Raw genomic sequence first — 23,214 nt, 5'->3', positions numbered from 1 at the left:
GGCCTTAGATTAGGGACCAATATTATTGTGATTGCTAACAAGTGGTGTGTGTTTTTGTTTTGGACAAAATAAAGTCCACGTTTGTAACCATGGCTGAGGGTCTTTTGTTTGTGGTGCATTTTTCTTCTTCACATATTTATCATGAGTGTTTGAGTGGAGATTGATGTTTCTGTACTAAGCCCTTATTTGCAGCTGAACAGGTGGAAGATGTGGCACCTAAGTGCCACGTGTGGAAGTTCCAGGCAATGCTGCTCCTGTTGATCCATGTGTGTGGAGCTAGCTGAAGGTACTTTGGATTAAATTGTCATGGGTGTCCCTGCCTCCTTGGTGTAAATGCGGGTCATCCTTCTGCCCCTCATCATCACCCTGTGCTTCCTCATCCTCTGAGGCACTGCTGTATTCATCATGTGCAGCCTCATCCAGGGCGTCAATGTCTTCATCGTCAATTGCATCCCCCTTTCCAGCGCAAGATTGTGCAGAGCGCAGCAGACTATCACTATCAGAGAGAAGCGATCTGGGGGGTACTGGAATGAGCCCCCTGAGCGGTCCAGGCAACAGAAGCGCATCTTGAGAAGACCAATGGCTCTCTCCACCACAGCCCTTGTGGTGCCCTGGCTCCCATTGCACCGCTGCTCAGCTTCTGTTCTTGGACGGCGTAGTGGCGTCATGAGCCACCTTCGCAGAGGATAGCCCTTGTCACCCAGCAGCCAACCATCCAGCCGGGCTGGAGCAACTGAAGAGCCCCGGCACCTGGGAGTGTCTGAGGATGTAGGCATCGTGGGAGCTGCCTGGGTACCTTGCACAGACTTTTAGAATCAGCATCCTGTGATCGCACACTATCTGCACGTTCATGGAGTGGAAGCCCTTCCTGTTGACGAAGGCACCGGGCTCACCTGCTGGCGCCTTGATGGCCACATGTGTACAGTCTATTGCACCCTGGACACAGGGGAAGCAAGCAATGGCCGCGAAGCCTCGCCATGCCTGACCTGCCTGGTCGCAGCCCAAGTGGATGAAGATGGATACCTGTCTGAACAGAGCGTCTGTAACCTGCTTGACACAAGTGTGGACAGCTGATTGAGAGACACTGCAAAGATCACCCACCGAGCCCTGGAAGGAGCCAGAGGCATAGAAGTGGAGGGCAACTGTGAGCTTCAGAGCCGCTGGCATGGGGTGTCCACCCACACAGTTAGGGGAGATCTCAGGGCCAATCATCTAACAGATATAGTTGACTGTCTCCCTTGAGAGTCGGAGCCTCCTTCAACACTGCACCTCAGTCATATTGAGGTTGCTGCTTCGCCGCCTGTATACCCTGGCAGCAGGATAGTGATGTCTTCTGCGGACCCTTGCACCTTGGACAACCTCTTGGACCTGTGCCCCTTGTGCCTGCGCTTGGCCTCCCAAAGGTGGCTCCCCTGGAGGCTGATTGTCCAGTCCTGGCCTCCTCCATATTCTATCCCTCCCTTCCTCCTCAGGGGAGCTGCCTCCAGTGGAGAGGTCAGAACCCATACCCCCAGGCTAAATGGAGGTCTCCAGAAGGCTGCAGGCCCGAGAAAGATTACTGTCTGCAGACTGGTTTCAAAGTACACAAGAAGCTCTTGGAAATCGATGAGAACTACTTACAATCACACAGGCAACTTTTAAACACTTTCAGCAATTATAACTTTGTCAAAAACATGAACAACCCCTCTGAGTCCACATATCCTGACATTGCAAAAGTTTTCTTAAATAATCTCCTACCCGCCTTCCCGTTGGGCCCATGCACCAAACCGAAGTTCGCACGGGCCCCTCAAAATCGTACACAATTGGCAAGTTAAGGGGCTTAACGAGCCCTTCAATTAATGGCGGGCGAACTGAGCGCGCCCGCCCACCGAAATCTCGCGATGGCGCGCGCTGACATCGGCACGCTCGCGCGACGTCAGCACACGTCATTTTATGCGCTGACGTGCGGGCTACATCACCCGCACATCAGCCAGAAAATCCTGGCCATCATCGTATCCATCTGTTAAAATCTGTTGGAAATACTTGCTGCGAATTCAATCATGTTTGACGAGGTTAACAATCATCCAGTTGGACGTTCCTGCTAAACTACAAATGTCGTGCCCAAAACTTGTCATGTTTTATTCTGCACTGGGTGTTTTTTTTGAAAAACCTATCTGATCAATTCTGCATGTAATTTGCCAGCTAGACATTCACTGAAGTGGCCTGTGTGTGTTCCAGGGGTGTGATTCCATTTACATGATTGCCATCATGTGGTCAGCAGGTTGATTTGCAGCTTCAGGCTTTTATTTTACTGAAGAAAATGGGAGAAAGAAATAACTATCCTCATAATTATCTAAGTCCAGTCGGGAAGTAATTTTTTTTTCTTCAATTTTCCTTTTTTCTCCCATTCTCCAGGAGCATTGAAAACCACTTGGTTAACAGGCGAAATATTATTGCCCTTAGGAACACCTTAGGAAGATTACATTCGCCTCGGAGGGCATTCAATGTACTTTTGGCAAAATGATACCCGGACTCCGAGAGTTAAATTACGAGGAGAGATTTCGCAAACTGTGGTTGTATTCCTGAAATTAAGGATGTTAAGGGATGATTTGATTGAGGTTTTCAAGATACGAAGGGGAATCGATGGGGTAGATTGGAAACTATTTCAGATGGTTGAGGCATCTAGGGCTGGAAGGCATATTCTAAAAATTAGAGCCAGATCTTTTAGGATTGAAGTTAGGAAAAGCTTTTACACAAAGGCTTGTAGGAATTTGGAACTTGCTTCTGATAACGCAATTGATGCAAGATCAATTGTTAAGTGACTGCTAAAGGGGTAGATGGTGACGTGGTGGTAATGTCAATGGACTAGTGATCCAGAAGCCCAGGCTACCCACTCTGTGGATATGGGTTCAAATCCTATCACAGCAACTAGTAGAACTTAAGCTCAATTAATAAATCTAGAAAATAAAGCTAGTCTCAGTTAAGATATGGCCACACCCAATGGATTTTTAAAAATGCATATTAACCAAAGATGATGAGTAAAGGCAGAATAATGAAGTTTTGACACAGCAATCATAATCTAATTGAATGGCAGAATGGGGTTGAAGAGTTAAATAGCCTTCTTCCGTTCTGGTGATTCTCTGCCCTTTACTAGAACCCATCCACTTGACGAAGGAGCTAAAGTATTAAAGCGACCTGCATTTGGTTGGGAGTTGGCGTCTTCTTGGTCAAGTAAACTATGAGTCAGGATTTTGCAGTCCTTCCGCAGTGTGTCTCCCCCAGGCAGTCGTGGCAAACCATTTAAATCTTCATTCAGTTTGGCGGGACTGTAATATCCCGCTGGGCAGGAGGGGCTGAAAAATCCTGGCCGTGGTCTTTGTGAGCTTAAAAAGTTAAATGTTTGATCTGCAAAAGAATGCCTATTTAGATTGTTTTTAATCTTACTCTTGATCAAATATGATCACCTCAGTTTGTTTTTGTTCTATCTTATGGTTTTGATTATTATTCACATACAAGCACAGAGGGGAATATAGTATGTTGCACGATTTCTAAAATGTGCAACGAAAGTGATAAATTTTGTGTTGAGAAAGTTAAGGAAGTTTTGACTGTTTCTCTTACAAATTTTTGTTGCTACTTGAAGGGAGCAGTGCCTGAGTGTGAGTGAGCATGAGGTGGCACTCCTCAGGGCAGTGCCTGAGTGTGAGTGGGCATGAGGTGGCACTCCTCAAGGCAGTGCCTGAGTGTGAGTGCTGGGAAATGGAGCAGGTAATCAATAGCAGCATTCTGCTCAGCTATCACTATGGTCCATTATCGCTGAAAAATTAAGTTTTTTCTATGTATAAGCATCGTATCAGCACAGGCAGAGGCCCTTCAGCCCATCATATTTGTGCTGGCTCCTTGAAAGAGCTAGTCAATTAGCTCTGCTCCTCTGCCTTGTCCACATAGTCCGACAAATCATGTTAAATTTCTGTCTCCCGGTTACTGACACTTCTGCCACTGGAAACACTAGTTATCTGCTCTAACAAAATCTTTCATAATTCTGAGCACATTTAATAAATCTCCCATTAACATTCTCTGCTCTAAGAAGAACAATCCCAACATTTCTAGTTCCTCCACACAACTGAATTCCCGCATCCCTTATACCATTCTAGTAAATCTCCCCTCTTCCAACAATGTGTCTGTTGTGACAGCCTTCCAGAAACAGTCACAGTGAGGAAAATGTGTAATTACTTTCAAACATCTGTGGAATTTGTAAATTATTTTAAAAAATGTATGTCAAAGGACTTTTAAGAGTTTGCATCACTTGTAAGGAAATCGATTTTAATTTTTGGATAATAAGAAATACTGTGATCTGGCAACCCTTGGCCAGGAAAAAAATGTTAACAGGGAGAAAGTTAGTGCAGAGGCTACATGGCAGATGTGTAGGTCTGGATTTTCATCACTGAGGAGGGTAGCGGGAGACAGGAAAATTCCCAGTTCGGCCCACCCACCTCAAGAGATAGTGCCCGGAAAGGCGGGATCTTGATTGCCAGGGAGGGGGTTGCGAGGGTTTGGGATGCAGCCGGTAAAGAGGTCATAGGCAGCCACAGGGACTGCTGGGTGCTGAGGCGGGCTGTTTAAAAGTCTCACCTCCGTGCTATGGGACCTTGTCCCAATTAAAATAAAAAAAGAAAGACCTGCAGCCCTCACCCCTCACACTCCCTCATCCCCAAAATTCTCCCCATGCCTCACCCATGCCACCTCATGCCTGTCATGCCAGTCTATGACCCTGCACCCATCTCCTATGGCCCCTCATGCTCCCAATGCTGAGCTATTGCTCGCCACCTACCTCCATGGCTCTTCATGCCCCCTGTGCCAAACTATGGACCTCCACCCACTGTCATTGGCCCTCATGCACTCTATGCCATGCTATGGCCCTCCACCCACCTCCTATGGCCCCTTTGCCACCATGCAAGAGATGCCTTTCACTCACTCCCATGGACCCTCGTGCTCCCTATGCCAAGCTATACCCCACACACCCCTCATGGTCACTCATTGCCCCCATGCCAAGTTATGCTGCTCCCAGGCCCATTGGTCCATTATACACTGTACAGAACCAATAAGCCCTATGATGACAATGGGGTGTGTAAAAATGCTTTTAAAAAGTCATTCATTCATTACTTTCCACTATGTTAAAAAAAAGTCATTTCACTACATCCCAACAAAAGTGTCAATTATCCAGACCATTTTAAGTATCAATAACAGAAACTGCAAACACTTGAAACCTCTTAACCTTGTGTAAATAAATATTGCGTAATCGACAGCAGAGGTCAGGGAGCCAGACCTGCCAATCAAGCAATATTTTCCCTTGGGCTCAGGTATTTCATTAAAGAAATGCATGTCTAGGCTCTCAGCCAAAACTCATTAAGTATTCTTGGCTGAATCCCAGACATCCATTACTCTGATGAAACAGCTGAGCCCAGAGAAAACATTGCTTGATTGACAGCTCTGGCTCATCTCTGCTGTCAATTGTACAATGTTTACTTACATAAAGTTAAGCAGTTTCAAGTGCCTGCAGTTTCTGTTTTTGCTACTTTAAGAAGTCTGGCTGCATAATACTTTTATTGCCCTGTAGTAAAATAACTTTTTTTAACATAGTGGGAACTACTAAATGAATGTTTTATTAAAGCTTTTTTTCTTACACAACCTATTGTCTCTATAGGGTTAATTGGTTCTATACAGCGTATAGTAGGTCAATGGACATGCAAGTGTTATAGCTTGCATAGGGGGCAAAAGGAGCCATGTGGAGAGTGTGGGGGTCATAATGTGGCATATGGGGCATGAGGGGCCATGGGAGTGGGTGCAGGGTCATAGCATTGCATAGGAGCCATGAGAAGCCATGGGGGGTGCATGGAGTGCCATAGCTTGGCATAGGGGGCCTGAGGGGCCATGGCTGTTGGGGGAGAGTCATAGCTTGGCATAGGGGGCATGATAGACCATGAAGGACTGGGTGGAGAGCCATAGTTTGGCATAGGAGGCATGAGGAGCACCTTTTGAACGCAACAAAAATATAGGCCATAAAGAGGAAAGGAAAAAGCTGGAGGCAGGAGGTGGGCAGCAAGCCAGTTTGGAGAACTGGATTCTTGCATGGTCAGAAAGGACACTTAGGGCTGCTGCCACTGTTTATTTCACTTTTGAGTGAGTGAATGCTGAGAATCAGACATAACATGCAATGGTAAAGGTGGTTCTGGTACATCAATGGTGCCATGATGGACGGGAGCTGAAGAGCTGAGAATGTTCTAGAAGGACATAAGCCATTGTGTAGAAGGTTACACAGGCAAAACCCTGTTTATGTGGAAACTGCTGCCTGTGGAGAATCAGCTAAATCCTTGAAGGAAAGGGACTGCTCTGCCTGATGAATATCCGAGCTTGGAAGAACAATGCAACTAAAATTAGGGGCATACAGATGGAGTGGATTGCCTATATGAACAGTGAGAGCTATCTTTGCTGTATCTTCTAATGCATGAGAAATTTAATGACCATGATTTGCCTGCTAATTTTTTTTTAAGTTACATTGGTTCTGATTTGTGTTATAGTAGTTACTAAAAGTGAAATTGTGATCGGTAAGTTCTTCATTTGGGGATCACTTGGTAAATTTGGTTCTTTTACTGTCTGGGTCCGCAAGTGGATCAGAACACTGTAAATTGGTAATGTTTTGAACGTGATAATAATAATTTTTTTAGTTCATTCACAGGACGTGGGCATCGCTGGCTGGGCCAGCCTTTACTGCCCATCCCTAGTTGCCCTTGCAAAGGTGATGGTGAGCTGCCTTCTTGAACCGCTGCAGTCCATGTGGTGTAGGTACACCCACAGTGCTGTTAGGGAGGGAGTTCCAGGATTTTGACCCAGCGACAGTGAAGGAATGGCAATATATTTCCAAGTCAGGGTAGTGAGTGACTTGGAGGGAACTTCCAGGTGGTGGTGTTCCCATCTATTTGCTGTCTTTGTTCTTCTAGATGGTAGTGGTTGTGGGATGGAAGGTGCTGTCTAAGGAGCCTTGGTCTTGCCACATTTGGACATGGACTTCTTCAGTATCTGAGGAGTCGCGAATGGTGCTGAACATTGTGCAATCATGAGTGAACATCCCCACTTCTGACCTTATGATGGAAGAAAGGTCATTGATGGAGCAGCTGAAGATGGTTGGGCCGAGAACATGACCCTGTGGAACTCCTGCAGTGATGTCCTGGAGCTAAGATGACTGACCTCCAACAACCACAGCTATCTTCCTTTTTGCTAGGTATGACTCCAACCAGTGAAGATTTCTCCTCCTGAGTCCCATTGACTCCAGTTTTGCTGGGTCTCCTTGCGGCCACACTCTGTCAAATGTTGCCTTGATGTCAAGGGCAGTCACTCTCACCTCACCTCGGGAGTTCAGCTCTTTTGTCCATGTTTGAACCAAGGCTGTAATGAGGTCAGGAGCTGAGTGGTCCTGGCGGAACCCAAATTGGGCATCAGTGAGCAGGTTATTGCTAAGCAAGTGCCGCTTGATAGCACTGTTGATGATCCCGTCCATTACTTTACTGATGATTGAGAGTAGACTGATGGGGCAGTAATTGGGCGGGTTGGATTTGTCCTGCTTTCTGTGTACAGAACATACCTGGATAATTTTCGACAAAGCCGGGATGCCAGTGTTGTAGCTGTACTGGAACAGCTTGGGTGGGAGCGTGGCAAGTTCTGGAGCACACATCTTCAGTACTATTGCCAGAATATTGTCAGGGCCCATAGCCTTTGCACTATCTGGTGCCTTCAGCCATTTATTGATATCACATGGAGTGAACTGAATTGGCTGAAGACTGGCATCTGTGATGCTGGGGACCTCCGGAGGAGGCTGAGATGGATCATCCACTCGGCAGTTCTGACTGAAGATTATAGCAAATTCTTCAGCCTTGTCTTTTGCACTGATGTGCTGGGCTCCTCCTTCATTGAGGATAGGGATATTTGCGGAGGCTCCTCCTCCAGTGAGTTGTTTAATTGTCCAATGCTATTCATGACTGGATGTGGCAGGACTGCAGAGCTTAGATTTAATCCATTGGCTGCGGGAATGCTTAGCTCTGTTTATCACTTGCTGCTTATGCTGTTTGGCACACAAGTAGTCCTGTGTTATAGTTTCACCAGGTTGACACCTCATTTTTAGGTATGCCTGGTGCAGCTCCTGGCATGCCCTCCTGCACTCTCCATTGAGCCAGGGTTGATCCTCTGGGTTGAAGGTAATGATAGAATGAGGGATATGCCAGGCCATGAGGTTACAGATTGTGTTCGAGTACAATTCTGCTGCTGCTGATGGCCCATCATGCCTCATGGATGCAAAGTCTTGCATTGCTAGATCTGTTCGAAATCTATCCCATTTAGCATGGTGGTAGTGCCACACAACACGATGGCGGGTATGCTCAATGCGAAGGCGGGACTTCGTCTCCACAATGACTGTACAATGGTCACTCTTACCAATAGTGTCATGGACAGATGCATCTGTGGCAGGCAGATTGGTGAGGAAGAAGTCAAGTATGTTGTTCCCTCTTGTTGGTTCCCTCACCACCTACCGCAGACCCAGTCTAGCAGCTATGCCGTTTAGGACTCAGCCAGCTCAGTCAGTAGTGGTGTTACCAAGCCACTCTTGGTGATGGACATTGATGCCCCCCACCCAGAGTATGTTCTGCACCCTTACCACCCTCAGTCTTCCTCAAGTGGATTTCAACATGGAGGAGTACTGATTCATCAGCTGAAGGAGGGCAGTATGTGGTAACCAGCAGGATGTTTCCTTGCCCATGTTTGACCTAATGCCATAAGACTTCATGGGGTCTGCAGTTGATGTTAAGGACTCCCAGGGCAACTCCAACCTGACCATATACCACTGTGCTTCCACCTCTACGGGGTCTGTCCTGCCGGTGGGACAGGACATATGCAGGGATGGTGATGGTGGTGTCTGGGACATTATCTGTAAGGTATGATTCCGTAAGGGTGACTATGTTAGGCTGTAGCTTGACTAGTCTGTGAGACAGCTCTCCCAATTTTGGTACAAGCCCCCAGCTGTTAGTAAGGAGGACTTTGAAGGGTCGACATGGCTGAGTTTGCTGTTGTCTTTTCCGGTGCCTAGGTCGATGTCGGGTGGTCTGTCCGGTTTCATAATAGGAATGCACACATTCAATAAAACATTTAATAAGCTTTGCTTAAAGATGTCCAACATTACTAATGATTCCTAAGTAAAGGTTCTGCCTCCACAACAGAATGGTGAAAAATATTACAAGCTGACAAAAAACTATTCTGGCCCAATTGCTCATTACTCCAGCTACTGAGAGAACTGAGATTCTACTCAATAGACAGCTGATTCCTACAATAGACCAGGGTATCTTTATGACAAATCATGTTGAGAAATCTTGCTTTTCATTAAAATATCTAATTATATACTCAGATGAGCCCTTCTTTCTAAGAACCACAGAACAATCATGTGTCTTTTCCATTGCAATAACATAGCACAAGTGTCACAGCGATGCTGATTTACTTCATTGCATTATATACTTGTAAATAAATTTTAAGAAATGGTATGAAGATGATTTTTCCTTTCAGTCACCCATTGACATAAAGACCCATGCTTGGATTAATTGAGGTTAAGCATTAGCTGATCTAAGGATGGGTACAAGTTCTGGACCTGATGACTATAGGAATTGCTCAAGCTTGCCCGTGCTTAACCATTTCCTTTGGTCAATGTGTTGCTTCAAGAGTTTTCAAAGAAATCTAAAGAAACACTGAGCTCTGTTTTTTCAATAAGCCAGGTTGTCAGACAGATATTACACATAAAATTCCTGGTTGCCCAAATATTTGTGTTCTTGGTAAAATCTTGGTATTTTCTGTTCCTCCACACGTGACAAATCTGGTTCTGATTTCCCTGTCTACGGGTATGAAACTTAAAAGTTACAAATTGAAATTCTCCTGAGGCATCTTTGGAGAAGGATTGGATTAAGGTGAATGACTTTATAAATGTTATTGTTGAAACCAATATTGTACCTCATGTAATGATGTAATTTCCAGGTTTTATTTTCATTGGGAAGGCATGACAATTGAGAACAGACGATACTGAAAGCAAAATAACATACTATTACTGGAAATAGTCTCTGATTGACAGTGATATAGCTGGTATTTCAAATTAATAATTTTATTTAATCTTTTGCATTTGAATTACTTACCTAGCATGTAATATAAACAGACAATGTGATGTGGAATGGAAAAGGGTTTACATCACACTCTTAGCGATGTTTATAGTTCAATCAGGACTTAAATCACTCCTGAACCATTAGATCAGCCCACTCATGGGATACAGTTTATTTCCCAGGGCTCCTCATCATATATCCCCCATATCCTCACCAACATAAATATAACCTTCCCAGAAAAGAAAGTGCAAGTTCAATTAATACTGAATTATTGAAATGGAATGTATGTAACTTATGTTTAAAATGATTGATTTTTATCACGATCCTGCTCACACACAGTCTGACAGTCGCTCTGTCATTGCACTGCACAAACCAGCAGTTTTATTTTTACGACGAGGCCCTGCACATTGATTTCCTTCTGCTAACTCTGTGGATAGCATGTGGGATTGTATCCCTACGAATTTAGAAGTCTAAAGGGTGATTTGATCGAAAAGTTTTCAAGACATGAAGGGGAACAAATAGGGTAGATAGAGAGAAACATCTCTCTGGTTGGGGTTGGCTGGTCGGGGAGTCTGGGATTGGCAGCTACAATCTAAAAATTACAGCCAGACCTTTCAGGAGTACAATTGGGAAGCACTCCTACGTGCAAAGAATGTTAGAAGTTGGAACTCTTCCACAAATGGCAATGGATTTTAGTTTAATTTTTCATTTTAAAACTGAGATTGATGGAATTTGGTTAACCAAAGATATGAAGGAATGTGGGGCGAAAGCAGGTATACGAAGCTAGGCCACAATTCAACCATAAACTCACTGAATTGCAGAATCGGCTCAATGGTCTATTCCTGCTCTTGTGTTCCTATATAGAGCAGGGATAATAGTGTACGGCATTGGATAACCTGAAAGAGAAAGTAATTCCACATATTGGAGAGGCTGGAAATCTGAAATAAAAACAGAAAATACTGGAAATTCTCAGCAGCTCATGTCACATCTGGTATGATGAAGTCATCATGAGCTGAAACATTAACTCTGTTTCTCTACCAGTAGAATTGTTGTAATTTCAATTCAAGGTGACACAATGTGAGTCGAGTGCTAACACTCTGTTTTAGTGCTATGTTGTGAGCTTAGTGCAAATTACATTTATTGTTAAAAATGCAAAAGCAGCAACTAGCACAAAGTGGATTGAATTTTGATTTCTTGAATCAGCTAAATTGCTCTGGCTTGATAGATCCAGGTCAGCTGTACAGCAGGCTATGTTGTCTCAATCTCAGGTCCATGTTTCTTTAAACTGCTGTATCTGAAGAAGGTTCAAATTATGGACTGATGTTTAATAATATGCAGCAACCAAACTGACAGAAAGAAATAAAAATGAAGTGAGTACATACAAAGCCTGCCAATTTCTCTTGAAAATTGTTCATTTGGAGGACTCTTAATGACACCTACTGGAATTGGTAGGGATTGCGCCACTGCTGCGATCTAAAGTGGGTAGCTCCTATCAAAATCATATTTTATCCGCTTAGTATATGAAGTTTTAACACATGGAGATAACCTTCCACTGTATCCTACTTTAATGAAGGACTAACCTGTTTAAAACAATTGGTTGACAGCACCATTAAAATCGCAGAGAGGAGGATCCCATATGAATGCATTAATGTTTTATGCTAATGTCGGGCACAGCAAAATACAGATTTAGAATACATGTACGTAAACACACCAAGTATGGTGAAAAGAGATGGTGAGCTACCAGCATAAATAACCATGTTGGAATAGGTCTGCTGGCAATAAAGGAAGATACAGTGAGAACTAGACGCATAATATTCAAGGATATGAGTATTCAGATAAGATAGGAAGGAGAAAAGGAAGGTGGGGTGGCAGTATTGATTAGAGAAGACATTGTAGTGTTGGAAGAGAGGTTGTCCTTAAGGGGGCAAAGGCAGAATCCATTTGGTTGGCTTGACCAAGCATCTGGGAATATTTTATAGGCCTCCAAATAATGAGAAAGAGTTGGAGGCACAAATCTGCAGGGAAATTAGAGAGATGTGGAAGTGTGGTGATATTGTGGGACTTTAATTCCCTCATAAGTACTGACTGGGCTAATGTGAGAGTAAAGGTAAAGGAGGGGGAGGAATTTCTGATATATGTTCAGGAAAACTTCCTTGATCAGTATGTTCTCGGTCCAACTAGGAAGGAGGCTGCAGAAACTCTCTTTTGGAGGCTTCTTAGTCAAACAAAATAAACTATATTTACACGAGAGCTTCCATGGCTGCCTGCATCCAACCAGACCCTCATACAGCCATTTTTACCACGGGAACCCTCCCTAGAATCTATTCTCCTATGCTAGCCACACATTGGTTGAACAAATTACGTGACCCCTACTCAGTTGAACTGATCTTAAGGTGACAGTCATCACAGAGGCATTACTGGATCTGGTACTGGAGAATGAGGTAGGTAAAGTGCACCAAGTGTATGTGGGGAAAACTTAGGTAAGAGTGATCATTGTATCATAAGATTTAGATTAGCAATGGAGGAGAGCAAGGCACAACATAAAGTAGAACTTGTAAATTAGAAGAGGGATCATTCCTTGGTCCAAAGATGGACAAAAGAGCTGAACTCCAGAGGTGAGAATGACTGGCCCTGATATCAAGGCAGCATTTAACTAAGTGTGGCATCCTGAGCCATGGCAAAACTGGAGTCAATGGGAATCAGGGGGAAAACTCTCCACTAGTTGGGGTCATACCTAGCACAAAGGAAGATAGTTGTGGTTGTTGGAGATCAAACATCTCAGTTCCAGGACATCACTGCAGGAGCTCCCTGAGTAGTATACTAGGCCCAGCCATCTTCAGCTATTTCATCAATGACCTTCCTTCTATCATAAGGTCAGAATTGGGGATATTCACTGATGATTGCACAATGTTCAACAGCATTCACAATTCCTCAGATACTGAAGCACCCCATGTTTAAATGCAGCAAGACCTGAACAATATCCAGGCTTCGGCTGACAAGTTGCAAGCAACATTTGTGCCACCCAAGTTCCAGGCAATGACCATCTCCAACAAGAGAGAATCTAACCATCAGCCCTTGACTTTCAATGGCATTACCATCACTGAATCCCCCACTATCAACGTCCTGGGTATTACCATTGACCAGAAACTGAACTGGACTAGACATATTGACACTGTGGCGACAAGAGCAGGTCAGAGGCTAGGAATCCTGTGACGGGTAACTCACCTCCTGACTCCCCAAAGCCTGTCCACCATCTACAAGGCACAAGTCAAGAGTGTGATGGAATACTCCCCACTTGCCTGGATGAATGCAGCTCCCACAACGCGCAAGAAGTTCGGCACCATCCAAGAGAAAGCAGCCCACTTGATTGGCACCCCATCCACAAGCACTCACTCCCACCACCACTGATGCACAGCAGCAGCAGTGTGTACCATCTACAAGATGCACTACAGAAACTCACCAAGTCTCCTTAGACAGCTCTTCCAAACCCACAACGTCTACCATCTAGAAGGGCAAGGGCTGCAGATAGATGGGAACACCACAACCTGGATGTTCCCCTCCAATCCACTCACTATCCTGACTTGGAAACATATTGCCGTTCCTTCACTGTCGCTGGGTCAAAATCCTGGAACTCCCCCCTCTAATAGTACTGTGAGTGTACCTACATCACATGGAGTGCTGTGGTTCAAGAAGGCAGCTCAATTAGGGATTGTCAATAAATGCTGGCCCGCATCCCATAAATGAATTTTTAAAAATGTTGAGAAGGAAAATGAAGAGGAAAATATGACCAGCAAAGAAAGAATGAGAATAGAATGACAGATAACATAAAAGGGAACCTAAAGGCCTTCTACCAGCATGTAAATTGTAACCAGGTAGTAAGTGGTGGGGTGGTGGCACCTATCAGAGGCTAAGAGGGTGATAAACACTTAGTTGCGCAGGGCAAAGCTAGTGCTTTCTATCAGTGCTAATAATGAAGAGGGTGCTGATAAATTATCGGTGGAAGCCAAGATGGTAGAGGTAATGGTTGGGGTGAAAATTGATAGGCAGGATGTACTGGAAAAGCTGGCTATGCTTAAATTGGATGTAGTCTGATCATGGATGGCTTGCATTCCAGGATGGTAAAGGAAGTGGGAGTAGAGATAGCAGAAGGACTTGCCATAATCTTCCAAACTTCCCTAAATAGGGAAGTGCCAGATGATTGGCGGGTGGCAATTGTGACACCCTTATTCAAGAAATGGTGTAAGGACATTACTAGTAACTACGGACCGTTCAGTTTCACATTGGTGATGGGTAAGGTTTTAGAAACAATAATCTGGGGAAAAAGTCAACAGGCACTGGGAAGAGATTGAATTAACTAAGGAGAGCCAGTACAAATTTGTAAATGGCAGATCATGTTTGACTAATTGAATTTCTTTATGAAGTAGCAGAGAAGGTTAATGAAGGGAACAAAATGAAGAAGATTTAAAGAAAGTGCCTAAAAAAAATCACACAAAATTGAGGCTCATGGAATAGGAGGGTCAGTATCAGCTTGGATTTTTAAAAAAATGGCTTAAGGACAGAAAACAGTGAGGCATGGTAAATGTTTTTCAGACTGGAGGATGGTAGATAGTGGGGTTCCCCAAGGTTCAGTGCTACAACCACTGCTTTTTTTGATATCTATAAATGACTTTAATATTGGAATACAGAGTAAAATTTCAAAATTTGCCGATGATGTCAAACTTGGAGCTGTGGTTGACAGTGAGCACGTTACTAATCAACTCCAACAGGACATAGATATGGTAGCAGAATGGACAAACAAGTGGGAGATTGAAAAGGACCCTGGGGTTTTATATACATAGATCTTTAAAGTTGGCAGGACATATTGAGAGAGTGGTTTGCAAAGCGTATTGGATCTTGGGCTTCATAAATAGAGGTGTTGAGTACAAAGGCAGGGAAGTTATGCTGAATTTGTATAAGACTGTTTAGACTACAACCAGTGTATTGCATTTAGTTTGTGTCACCCCACTTTAGGAAGGATCCTTGATAGAGTACAGAGTAAATTTACCAGAATGGTTTCAGGGATGAGGGATTTTAGCTATAAGGTTACTTAGGAGCAACTAGGAGATTGAGGGGAGATTTGATAGAGGTGTGCAAGATTGTGACAGGTTTAGATAAGGTAAACAAAGAAAAGCTGTTCCCATCAGATGATAGTGCAAGGATTGGGGAGTCAGACAATTTTTCAGATTTATTGAATGTAATTAGAGTCACAAAGTCATTATGGCATAGCAGGAAACCATTTAACCCATCGAGTCCCTGCTGGCATGGTAGTGCAATCCAATCAGTCCCATTCCTCCATTCTATCCCTGTAACCCTGTAAATTTATTTCCTATACTTGACCATCCAATTTCCTTTAAAAATCATTCATTACTTTCATCACTAAAGGTGGGTGGAGGTAATGTTTGCATCTGTTTGTTAGTCTGTTTATCTGTAAACAATACCTCAAAAACTAAAATTTAAGATTTTGGGCAAGAGTTGAAGGGGCAAACATGAAGAGGAAGTTTTTTTTATGCAACAGGTGGTAATGACTTGGAACTCACTGGTTATAAGAGTAGAAGCACAACAAATGAAGAGTACACTTAATAGAGTGCATACCTCTACCTGGCTGTGTTAATGCAACATTATTACAATTAGGCAGATCTTTCTTGAGGCTTTTCCCAGCCTGACTGATGTAATTACAAATCTGAAAAAATATATCTTTTTATTGAGAGTTTCCATCTCACTGAGGATGTGTGAGGCCAATCCACATCCAACAACCTACTCTGAAAACTCTGCTCACATTTTGACAGGAGTGACAAATTCCCCCACAGCAGCTGAGACAATCGATAACATTCTAAATCAAACAACCGACAACATTCTTAAAAAAAAAGTCAATTCGCCCCATCTCCCAATGGTAACGAACCTTTAAAAAAAGGGCACAGTTTTAAAGTGTTTTGCAAAAGAAGCAAATGAGAGGTGAGAAAAAACTTTTCCACACAGCAAGTAGTTAGGGTTTGGAATGCACTGCCTGGAAGTGTGGTGTTACGGGGAAAAGGCAAGAGATTGGCAGTAAGTTAAAATGCTCAGACAGCCGGTGCAGGCGTGATGGGCCGAATGGCCTCCTTCTGCACCGTAACAATTCTGTGATTCTGTGGAATTCCAGGATCCAGATCCAGATCTGTCAAAAACTAATCAGTTCTTCCTTGGGTCATGCCCAAACTGTGCGTTAGGTTTCGTTGAAATCGATCCATTAGTTTTTGAGGTATTGTTCACAGACAAACAGACTAACAAACTGGTGAAAACATTAACTCCATCCACCTTTAGTGATGAAAGTAATGAATGATTTGTAAAGGAAATTGGATGGCCATGTGTAGGAAATAAATTTACAGGGTTACAGGGATAGAATGGAGGAATGGGACTGACTGGATTCACTACAGAGCCATCAGAGACTCGATGGGTTAAATGGCCTTCTGCTATGCCATAATAACTTTAATGCCCTAGTTACATTCAATAAATCTGAAAAATTGTCTGTAAAAGGACAAATTGTTAAAATCCCAACTAGTGCACTAATGTATTTCAAGGAAAGGAACTGCCATCTCTGCTCATACTGGCCTGCGCATGATTGTCATTCCACACCACTCAGCAGACCCTTAATTTAAATACAAGTGACAAATCCTCATTTCTAAGGTTCTGCCTATTAAAATATTATCAAAAGTATTTAAACAGGTCAGCACATTCACAGGAGTCAAAGGAGATCAATGCACGTAGCATAAAACATCTCAAGGCATAGAAAGATCACTTTTTTTTTTACTGTGTTCCTGATTCAGAGCCTTGCTAGACAGGACTGAGGTAAGATAAAAGCAAGATACTGCGAATGCTGGAAATCTGAAACAAAAACAGAAAATGCTGGAAAAACTCAGCAGTTCTAACAGCATCTGTGGAGAAAAAGACAGAGTTAACGTTTCGAGTCTGTATGAAGAAAAGTCATACAGACTCGAAATGTTAACTGTCTGTCTCTCCACAGCTGCTGTTGGGACCGAGGTAAGGGATTGGCCAAAATACTCTCAGGTTGATTCAGTTGTCACATCATTTGATTTGACTCCATGTTGACAGTGGGATCTTGCAAATCATTTGATGCCTATGGCAAGATTAATACTTTTGATAATTCACTGTTTCCCCTATTTGCCCATTGACTATTTAAATGGAGCAAGTTATTATATATTCAAACTTGTTGTAAATAATCAGCTATAAATTTTGTGAGAGAAAGCAAATGTGTCAGTGCTTTAATTAAATGATTCCAGAATCAGTTGATTTTTCAGCATTTGGAGCTGAAAGAGAAATCTCAAAAAACGATCAGTCGCAGTTTTAGTGTATGATAACAACATATTTGTATGGCACTGCTGCATCTGCTATTGAAAGTAAACTTTAAAACCTGTGATAGTAATATTATGCAAATATGTTAATGATTATTTCTATTGTTATATGTTAACTGCTGGGATTGATTTTTTTTTTATATGTTTCATCTTTAGAGACAAAAATTAGCTGATCAAAGACCGGATGTAGATTAAATAGTCTGAATAATAATTAGTGCAGTTCAAGTTAGAGTTTAAACTGCAGAATGATTAAACAGATAACTGTCTATGAAGATATTCTGATGTTGCCACTACACAGGCAAAATCAAAAATGATCATTTCATTTGTTGAGCTGGTGGTCAATAAAGTTTATATTGCTTGAAATAAAACTTTCCAGCCATATATATGTTTGTTCTAACCACAGAACAGCTATTTTGAGAAACATTGGTGGAATGAGTAGAGTTAGGATAGTATTATTGAAGAATTCAATTTTATAACAGATTAATATTTTAACCTTTCCTTACCAGCACGTGGGTCTGAAAGCAGCCAAACTAATAGGATAAATATGTATTTTCTCTTTGTCCTGTAAAATTTCTACATGAAATGATTTAACCCTGTCTCAATGAAAAATCATCAATTTACAGCACAAAACTGCCTATTATGGCACTGTTATGGCACAACCGATGGTAAATGCTGAGTTGTTCAAATCCCAAAGGGAAACTTGAAACAACTGCCACAACTTGTTTTGCAATTTGTATAAATTTCAAGACCACCAAGTCTTATGGGTTTTTACAAAACTAGATTAAACATTTATTAATTAGAGGAATGATTTTAAACACATTCATAGATCTACAAATTACTACTATGATAACTTCTAAATCCTCTACGTAATCTGACACTTTCATTAAGGCAACGGTAAGACACATAGATTTTAAAAGACCCAGGCAAGGTGATACACAAAACCCTGAACCAGTTGAATTCAAAATGAGTTTTCTTAACTTCAGTTCTTTGAAAACAGCAGCTTAAGGTATAGATGCTGAAGGCTTTTCACACTTGTTAGATCTCAACTTACACACAGCCTTCTCTCCTTTATGCATATTTTCCCCTTTGAATGCAAATTCCCATTGTTTCACTATGTCTTTGGACTTTATCTTTCTGATAATAAAAATCTCTCATAGCACTAAGTTTTACCAGTAGTCTTTGAGGAAAATAAACAGTTTCTATACTTCATCTGGTTAGGTGACACATTTCATTCGCTCCTTTGAAAACAATCTAGTCTTGTTCATTTAAAAATGCAAATTTATACCTTACATTCTAAACTTCCCTCATGTTTACCATGTTTACACCAAAGCCTTGAGACAAGTCTCACACACACACAGACACATATAGACACAGGTACCACTATTTTACAATAAATTCCAATAGCATTATGAGGATTATCATATCTACCTGACAATCATGCATTAATTTTGTAAGAAAGAGTTTAAGGACGGCTGGTGCAGACAATGAGAAAATTCATACTAATGAGATATAGGGTGCTCCTCTAAGTTGGGTTATAGTATATAGTATGGAAAAGTGGCAGGAACTTTACTCTTCATCTCACTATATTTCAGCTAACCCAGGAATGTTTGATGTTGATATTGGGTTTCAAACTTAGGAAATATTGCAAGTTCCCAGCACTGATATCTCCCATGTTCATTGGAATAAAAATGCAGTGTCCATTTTGACAATTCATTTACTTCAAGCTAGTTAGCATCAGGTAGCTGGTTAATCCCTGAATGAGCTAGAATGCCTTGAACTTGATCATTCAACCTTTTGAAGTAGCTAAAAGAAGCATCACATCTTAGAAGGTATGAGGAGAGCAGAAACATTCAAGCGCTTGTCACAATGCACCCGACAATGAGTAGAATTTTCTGTGCTCATTGGCATCAGGCATCCTCAGTGGCTTGAGTGGACAATATGGCGAGAAGGCCAGAAATCAGATTCACGCCATCATGAAACCAGTTTGTGATCGTCCGCTCAACCCGTCGATGGCGAACTGCGTTCCCACCAATGAGTCGAGAATCTCATTGTAATACACACATCTGCATATCATTATAAGGCCAATCAGCCAGAATCATTCCCCCTCCAGCCTCTGCTGGAGCGTCCTGCCCATGTCGGCGTGATTGCACACCGATGTGTTACACAACAGCCTATATAAGGAGTGCACTTGATGGGCTGCATTTTGTGGGGAACTCGGAGGTGAGTGCACAGCAACGTTGTGCAGTGCTCACCCAGGTCGCTGGTTGGACTTCAGTATTGAGGTGTGTGAGAGGATGGGGACAAGGGCTGCCCTACGGTTGAGGCACATTGGAGTGGTGGTGGGGGGTGGGGGGTGCAAGGGCTGCCTTGCATTTGAAGCTAGTGCACAAACACGTGCAGGGTTGGGTGAGGGAAGCAGCCACGCATTAAGGAAATCTTGTATAAAGTGACCATTACTGTGCAGCTGACACAGTTCAGGCGCAGCCACATTGCCACGTGTGGAGTTGGGCCTCTAGCTTATCTGCCCCCTCAAGCAACGCAGAGGCATGAAAAAAGCCTTTCACCCCTTGGGCACAGACTGCAAACTAATGAGCATGTTAGTGGACTGCAGAACAGTTGGATGACTGGGCACATTGTACAATCTCCTTGCTAAAGCTGTCCATGGAGCAGTCACTGGTGGAGGTGCTCATAGCCCCTTGCAATGTTATCGTCCTAGTCTGGATCAGAATCCCCCATGGTTCAAGCTAACAGTGCAGCCTTTCAGTGTGGGTTAGGAGAATGCCTGTGCCTGAGCTGAGAGCACAGCATGCAGTCCAGTGGGCAAAGTTGCCGCCAATCAGTCAGGTGAAGTGAGGCGGAGGTGGATGGGGTTTCAGGCAGCCATGCAGCGCACTAAACTCTGGCCATCCAAGTGGGGTGCGTTAAGTGGCCTTCAGACTTAACCAAGAGAGTTTACCCAAGCTAAACAGCACATCTCTTTCTTTCATCCTGCAGTAGCAATACATCAGGAGCATGGAATCTGGTGCCATATGCCAGAGAGCAGGGATGATGGAGAAGAGAGTGACTGAGGCTCCTGGCTGTGCAGAGGGAGGAGCAGCACCCTCAGGAAGAAGGGGCAGCTGGGGCTCCACACATGCTGCTGAAGAGCCACAGCGAGCCGTTGTTGGTTGGCGCCTAATTAGGCCCAGGATCTATAGACGTCGCCTTTCATTTCTGTGGATGACCAACAACCAGTGTCACTGAAGACTGCACATGGCTAGAGAACTGGTCAGTCACATCTTTGAGCTGCTGCAGAATTTGGCATCACGGGGACATGGAGGGCATCCATTACCAGTGACAGTGAAAGTGACAGTGGCGCTCAATTTTTACGCCAGTGGCTCCTTTCAGGACTCCACAGGTGGTCTCTGTGGGATATCACAAGCATTCACCCATAAATGCATCCATGAGGTCACGGATACCACCTTCACGAGGTCACATGGCTTTGTGCATTTTGCCCGGGACCAAGGACCGGTGCTTTTGCACCAAGAGATCCAAGAGCGATTGGATTTGCTCAGATCTCAGGCTTCCCACAGTTGCAGGGTGAAATCGACTGCACTCACGTGATACTCAGATCTCTGCCGCAACAGGGGGTCAACTATGTCAACTGCAAGGGCTTCCATTTGCTGAATATGGTGCAGCTGATATGCAACCACCACAAACGCATCCTGCAGGTCTGCACACGGTTTCCAGGGAGTGTCCGTGACTCCTACATTCTCAGTTGGTCACATATCCCTGACGTATTCCAGGGTCCACAGAGGCTGCAGTGTTGGCTCCTCAGGGACAAGCAAAGGATGTGGCTGATGACACCCGTGTGGCAGTCTCAGACTGTAGCAGGATGAAAGAATAATGAGGCTCATGTTGCAACTCACAACTTGGTGGAGCAAACCATCGGGATGCTGAAGATGAAGTTCTGGTGCCTTAACCTGTCTGGTGGAGCCCTGCAATATAGTCAACAGAGGGTGTCACGTATCATTGTCACTTGCTGTGCCCTTTACAGCCTGGCGCTACAACAGGGAGAGGAGCTGGCTGAGGAGGAGATGCAGGAGCTGGAGGTCTCCACCAATGAGGAGGACATCAATGGCGATGAGGTTGAGGAGGTCCTCGGAGGTGACGATAACGGCGATGAAGCCCTCACGCTGGCCAGACAAGGCAGGCATACTTGGGAGGCCCTCATAGCTCCTAGATTTGTGTAGAATGATGACGACATGTAGTGAGGTGACACCATAGATCCTTATGTTGAACCAATGAATGTTTGACTCCAGTCTGGCTTATGGCAGCACACATACCCTCTGTGATAATACTCCTGTCATTGAGATACTGTGGATGCCCCAGTAGGTGATCGATTGCTGGAGGATGATGACAACATGCAGTGAGGGCACTCCATAGATCTTCACATAGCCTCTGAGAATGTCTAACTCCTGTTTGGCTGAGGGCAGCTCACTTGTGCTCTGTGATCAGAGTCATATTGTGGAGACGTAGCTATGAAACTTTAAAAGCACCTGATCCTTTGCCGCCTTCAGCACCTGACCCCTTCAGGAGCACAGCATCACTGGCCACAGATGCTGAAGAGATGGGGGCCAGTCCCACCTTAAAGGTGCTGAGAACACACAGAGAGAATGAGAGAACTCTGTGATGCCTGCCCACTACACTCTGGCAGCAATGACAAGCACCATTGAGGTGCAGGCATCAGTAATGTTTCCAGGGAGTGTGAGGCTGGACCATCACTTTGGTCTGAAGGCTGCACAGAGCACAGGGAAGATGCCCTGGACTGAGACACCTGCCTTTATCTTGTGCAGAAAGGTTTCACATCTGAGTGACACGAACACTGCTCATTAGAACAAGGAGCCATAGGCAGGGAGACATTCTTGGGAGTTTATTTACAATAGTGAACATTATGTACAAGTGATTAATACCCGTGCCCAGGCTGTGCAACTACATATTCAGCTGTGGCTCAGTTCATAGCACCCTCGCCTTTGAATCAGAAGGTTGTGGGTTCATGTCTCACTCCCGGAAACCAAGAACTGTGAATGTACTCGAAAGAGTTACATGCGATCTGTTGATAACGCGAAAGAGTTACATCTTCTTAACTTTCCTAACCCTGCTGCTACATCTTGGTGCTCCCCAGCCATCCACAGTGGAGGTGAAGGCAGCCTGCTGACTGCTACCTTGGCTGGTGTCATCTAGAAAGCTGAGACCTGGAGGGCCCCGGCCTGCTTTTGGGATCCTGCTGTGTGGCAGTGGCACCCTCCTCGGCCTGTAGAGCTGGAGCTGAAGCTGCTGAGATCACAAGAAGAGGGATTTGGATGGGCCAGACACTCCCGGAGTCACCTGGATGTATGGCCCCGGGGGGCACATCTGCTGATCCTCCTCCCTTTGAAGTACAAGAGTCCCCGGCTGACTCCTTGAAGATAAGGGGCAGCTAGAGCGAGAGCAGACTGCCCTGCACCCCTCTCACATAAACACTATTGGAGGCCAATTATGGTGTCAGTGATGGAGTTCAACCCATGAACACAGTGCGTGAGCGACGTCCCAGACCAAGGTCTCCATGGCGGATGCCACCCTACCAGTGTTGACCTCGATGCATTGGCATTCCAGCGCTATCACCTCAGCCTGAAGGTTGACAGACT

This window comes from Cetorhinus maximus, chromosome 10 (assembly GCF_964194155.1).
Source record: "Cetorhinus maximus chromosome 10, sCetMax3.hap1.1, whole genome shotgun sequence".
Taxonomy (NCBI): domain Eukaryota; kingdom Metazoa; phylum Chordata; class Chondrichthyes; order Lamniformes; family Cetorhinidae; genus Cetorhinus; species Cetorhinus maximus.
This window is presented reverse-complemented; position numbering follows the sequence as displayed.